This window comes from Chenopodium album, chromosome 2 (genome assembly GCF_948465745.1).
Source record: "Chenopodium album chromosome 2, dcCheAlbu1.1, whole genome shotgun sequence".
NCBI lineage: Eukaryota > Viridiplantae > Streptophyta > Magnoliopsida > Caryophyllales > Amaranthaceae > Chenopodium > Chenopodium album.
In genome coordinates, this window is record NC_137835.1 from 47,691,626 (window position 1) to 47,697,862 (window position 6,237).

A 6,237-nucleotide genomic window follows, 5' to 3' on the forward strand; every position below is an offset into this window, starting at 1 on the left:
CAATTCCCGAATTAAGTCTCCTACATAAAGGGAAAATAATACTATATTAATTCTCCTTGTATACACAATTTCCAGCAACTTAAATTTACTTTAGACTACTTAAAATAATCTGAAACTTATTTAAAATCCCCTAATTAAACTCATTTTTAATGGGTAATCACACCCTTTTATTAAAATCACAATTATACTACTTTAAATAAAATTCCAGCACTTTAAACTAATCAAAAACCCTTTAAAACTTCATCAAAATACATCTTTATACTTAAATTATCCATAGAAACATTAAATTATCTCTTACCCATTTTAAACTCAAGGATAAAATTTAAAGCATAAAAAAAAAAAAAAAAAAAACTTCGTTAAAAATCAAAAACTGCCCGAAAATCATATTTAGAGGCTGAATTTGGCCACGAGAGGGTAGTGCTAAAACGTTGTTTCCACACGAAAAACACTACTTTTTTTATCAAAATCGAAGGAGTTCAAAACCTGATCGGGATTAAAACGGGATTAATATTAATGAACGGAAATCTAATAATTAAAACATGAATTTACGTGCTCAAAATAATCTGGAATTAAGTTAAATTAATAAGTAGTTATAATCACCAAAATTTCAAAACATCATTACTATAAAAGCCCTAAATCAGTTATTCATAAAAACCCTAAAATTATGATTTTCAATAATTAAAACCCCTAGGTTATAAAATTTACAAAATCTAAAAATTATAAAGTTTAATCATCAAAATACAATTTGATACTAATTAAATTAATTTCAAACAATAAAATCAAAACCCATAAATCAATAATTATAATTACACAAATTAATAAAACAAAAGAGAGAGAAAATAAGACTAACCTTTTTGTGTGGGAAATTTTTTGGGGATTCATGGGGTATTTATAGAGTAGAGAGTGTAGGGTTAAATTTGGGCTTATAAAAATGTGGGCTTGAGTTATGGGATAGGGCTTAAGTTATGGGTTTTGGAATGGGTTATTCCAATAAGAGTATGTAGAAATAATTTACATTGCCCAATAATTAATAAACGTTTGGCCCAAAACATATTTTACTTTTATAAAACTTTATATTTAAAATACTTTAACCCTTTAAAATATTTAATTAAAATACTTGAGCCCTTGACAATACATTTTATTAATACTTAAATACTTTATAAAAATACGGGGTATTACAAGTATACTATTGGACTACCATGAATACGGATTGTCATCAATATGTAAAAAGATGCCCTAAATGCCAAATTTACGCCAATTTACAACATGTTCCTCCATCTCTACTCTACACCTACACTTCACCATGGCCATTTTCTACATGGGGAATTGACATTATTGGTAAAATTACTCCTCCAAGAACAGGAGGTCATGAATACATCCTAGTAGCAATTGATTACTTCACAAAGTGGGTTGAAGCACAATCATATGCTAAACTCACTACAAAACATGTAGCACTCTTTATCGAAAGAAATATTATTTGTCGATATGAAGTCCCACATGAAATGATAAGTGAAAATGGAACTCACTTTCAAGCCGAGTGTGAAGAATTGTTACAAAAATATGGCATTTAACACCATCATTCTTCTCCTTATAGACCTCAAGCAAATGGAGCAGTTGAAGCAGCTAATAAAAATCTAAAGACTATCATCGAGAAAATGACAGAAAATTACAAGGATTGGCCTGACAAACTCCATTTCGCACTTTGGGGTTATCGCACGTCAATTCGCACATCAACAGGAAATACGCCATTCTCCTTGGTTTATGGAATGGATGTCGTACAACCTATAGAGCTAGAGATATCATCTCTACGCATTGCATTAGAAAGTAAACTCGATGAAGTTGAATGGACTAGGGCGAGATATGAGAAGCTAATTCTACTTGATGAAAAACGACTAGAAGCTCTACATCATACTCAATGCTATCAAACTCGTATGGCTAGGCATTTTAATAAGAAGGTCAAGACAAAAAACATCAAAGTAGGAGACTTGGTGTTAAAAGCATTAAGGAAAAATGTTTTAGATCCAAGGGGCAAATTTAGGCCTAATTGGTCTGGACCTTATATTGTCAAAACAATCCTATCAAGAGGTGCAGCAAAATTAACTGATATGGATGGCAATGAGTTCTCGAACATGACAAATCTTGACCAATTTAAAAAGTACTACCCTTAATTACTTGAGTAGGATACTCAAGAGAGCTATGTTTGGCCTGATTCCTTAGGAAAGGATACGTAGGCAACCCTTTACAAGGTGCGGGCACTTTACTTTCTGCAAACCTCGCATCCCAGATTTAAAGATAAATTTGACATAAATTCGACGAAGCATCGGCGTCACAGAAAAAGCTCTGTCACCGGCCGATGAACCTTAGCGCCAGATGACAGGGTCTGTCGTCAGACGCCAGACTGTCGCAGCCGGCGCCGGTCGTAAAGAAGCGGCGCCATTTCTTCTGCACTAGTAGAAAAAGGCTTATTTGCGTCGCTCATTTATAGTGTATTTGCGTCGCTTCTATGAGCGACGCAACTGCTCGCGACGCAAATGACTTTTAAGTCATTTGCGTCGCTCCTAGGCGCGACGCAAATAAGAGTCATTTGCGTCGCTCCTTTATAAACGAGCGACGCAAATGACTTTTTTGATAAACTTATTTTTTGTCATTTGCGTCGCTCCTTTATAAATAAGCGACGCAAATGACTCTTCTTATAACCTTATTTTTTGTTATTTGCGTCACTCTTTAATAAAGGAGCGACGCAAATAACTCTTCTGATAAACTTATTTTTTTTTTATTTGCGTCACTCTTTTATAAAGGAGCGACGCAAATAACTCTTTAAATAAACTTATTTTTTGTTATTTGCGTCACTCCTTTATAAAAGAGCGACGCAAATGACTTTTCTGATAAATATTTTTAGTTATTTGCGTCGCTCATTTATTAACAAGCGACGCAAATGACTCTTAAGATAAACTTTTTTGTTATTTGCGTCGCTCCTTTATAAACAAGCGACGCAAATAACTCTTCCAATAAACTTATGTTTTGTTATTTGCGTCACTTGTTTATATAGGAGTGACGCAAATGACTGAGTAGACAATACAAAATTGCTGTATTTGCGTCACTTGTTTGTTTAATGAGTGACGCAAATGAGGTGATTTTTTTTTTTTTAATTATAATATAATAATTGCCTTGTATATTTTTGTAGTACCTGTTTTCCTAGGTATAAAGTAATATGCTAACGCTAATATAATTGAAATTAAAATGCAATATTATTGAATAATGCAAATGTAAATTTCGGCAGAGTCTCCTTTGTAATTTGGCCTACCCATAAAATTGGGAATGACGGCATTATATTAACAACCTGTCCAATAATTTACATCTCAATATCATAGACATTATACTCATCATCCCAACACCAATTAACCAAATTACTTCATTTCAAGCCTATAATCCAAAACAAGAGTCAAACATGCGCTAAGTGGTAAATCTAAAGTTCAACATTACATATAAAATACTCTGCCCAAATATCTCGGATCTCATTTATCTCCTCCTCGGTGTACGGTGTAGTTCTTGAAAAATCCTATCAACACAACAAATATACAAGAGGAAAGTTTTAATTCAAGATTGTAGCTAACATCAAATTGTATTTATCTAACAAAAATGAAATATTTGACAACTCATACCTGAATAAGATCTTCACTGCTATGGTGATGTTCAAGTATTTCGTACATATAACGCATGACGTAGTAGCCACACTCACGTCCACCCAATTGTTGAGGACACTACATGTAATATATTTGTAAGTTGAATTAAATTGCTATACTTCAATTATTAAGAAACTAAAAGTTAGGGTAAGAAATTAAGGTAACCTGTCCCAAATGCCATGTCAATTTACTTCCCCTAGATTGTCCACTTAATGCCTTAAAACTTCGAAAAGCACTACACATTTGAAACAAATAATATATATATTACTCATACACACATAAAATCATTACATTAATAACAAACTAGACTTACTTTGTCATTCCAACCTAACCCATTCTTGAATGTCCTATCTCACTAATAACTACTTGTAAAGTTTGGTTCTAAAGAAAATCCGGCAGCATTTCCCTATAGTTCTCCAAGCACACAATGTAGATAATCAGCTATCAACATATGTACCCAGAGAACAATCGGGAAATAGTGAGCCATGATCTTCTTAGACCCAAAACAATTCAAGTAGTTATCACCTAAATGAGATAGAACATTCAAGAACAGTCCCAAACCGGGGACTATTCAAGACTTACTCCTAATGAGTAAGCCCTGAACAGGTATCTATGCCAATGATGCAAGTATTATTGCAATTCCAATCAATTATATCACAATTAAAAATCTCATACAGTTCACAATCATTATACCAATTAACTAGAACAAATAAGTTAATATTGCAAAGAATGGTTCAGATATATATACCACAAGTGAAGACAATCTCGTATGCGTACTACCGCCTTAATCGTTTGTCCACAACCAGAACCTCGAGCAACTTGTGGAATTCACTTCCGCATAATTAAGAATCTACCATAAAAAATTACATATATTAAACCAACATAGTTGATTCAACTTAATCTGCCATGTGACATAAAAGTCTCCCTATGCAGTATTCGAGATCGGTGCCATAGATAAACCCAAACATACTTCACATGAGATTTTCCATACTTCTCCGATGCGAACAAAAAGAAAACAATTATCCAATACTCACCGACTCCAATCACCAAATTAATAGTCATGTTGATAGCGTAATTGGACTATATGCTCATAAGTCATGACAACCAAATCCGATCATCCGGACAAAGGGAGTAAATGTAAAAACTGCTAGAACTAAAAAGCAGTCAATTCAGATAGACAGAAACTTCAATTTTACTTCTAAATGACTTCACCTAGGTTATTTATTTATTTATTTATTTTATTTTATTAAATATCACTTACTTTTAAATATTATTCACATTGAAAAAACAAGTAAATTTTTTTTTTTTTTTGGTGTAATTTGGAGTGTAACATTATCATAAATATGGGAAATATAATTAACACTGATCACAAATTTCAGAACCCATACACATTTTTATAAGAATGCAATTATGCACCACGAATGGACTGTCTGACTGTCACTCCTGTATCGCGTTTTTCTATCTTCTCTGTTCATATATCTTCTGCACCACTGCAACACTTCATATGCAACTTTGCTCTTTAACAAAATCTCAATAGTAGTCCTATGCTTTATATAAGAATTTCCATGAATGTATGTTATCCTCAGAGAATGTGTTATAATGTAATTACAGATTTTCCCAACCAGGTATATTGGCTGTGGCTTCATTCACCATATTTATTAATCTTACCCAAACAAGTAAAATATTACAATCCAGAAAATACTTCATAGACCGAGTAATCAATATTAAAAAAAAAACACATATAAAAAACATCATTGAAGTTTTAAAGCTAATTAATTAATTTAACTCAATTTAAGAAATTCAGGTAAAATTCCAGAAATAGTTGAGTTTATACCTGTAAATCCAGAACTTTCCAGTTGAATTACTGTAGTAACCGTCAGAATTTCGCTCAAAATTTCTAGGACGCCAAAGAAAAACACGAATCAGGATTCCAGAAAGCACAAATCAGATGAATCTTAAAAAAGGAATTTTTTGGGGTTTCTGGGTTCGAATTCGTATGCTTTTGAGTTGATTTTTGCTCGAAATTGGGTATTTTTGGTCGAAAACAATCAATTTTTCTGGGTTTAAGGGTTCGAATTTCTTAGGGTTTTTGGTCTAAATTTTTGTTCGAAATTGCTCGGATTTGCTTCAACTTGACTGCAATTTTAATTTAGATGTTAAATTTGCTGGGAATCGCAGTTTTTTGGCCTAATTTGTTGGATTTCAGAGACGAATTTGTGGTGTTTTGCTGTAGCAATTCACTGGAATTGAAGAACTCTTGTTTTTTTTTCTTTTTGTTTAGTGAATGTAGGCGTATGTGATGAAAAACTAAGGTAAAAAAACGCAGAAAACCTAAAGCCAAAAGAGTTATTTGCGTCACTTTATTATAAAAAAGCGACGCAAATAACCTTGTTTATGATATTGTAAACAGCTCATATGCGTCGCTCATGTAGTAAAAGCGTGACGCAAATTACTTAATCACTTATTTGCGTCGCTTGTTAACAAATGAGTGGCGCAAATAAGTTTATTAATTGCGTCGCTTTAATAAATAAGAGCGACGCAAATGAGAGAAAGC

At 32.8% G+C, this 6,237-nt stretch overlaps 1 long non-coding RNA gene across 1 annotated transcript; it reads right to left on the minus strand.

Moving 5' to 3' along the window:
• Window positions 1–3,249: 3,249 nt before the first annotated feature.
• Window positions 3,250–5,641, minus strand: LOC145585811 (uncharacterized). The gene is made up of 4 exons (XR_014100731.1): window positions 5,518–5,641; window positions 4,432–4,533; window positions 3,663–3,918; window positions 3,250–3,559 (listed from the first exon to the last, which is right to left on the minus strand). It is a non-coding gene; the product is annotated as an uncharacterized LOC145585811 (long non-coding RNA).
• Window positions 5,642–6,237: the final 596 nt, after the last annotated feature.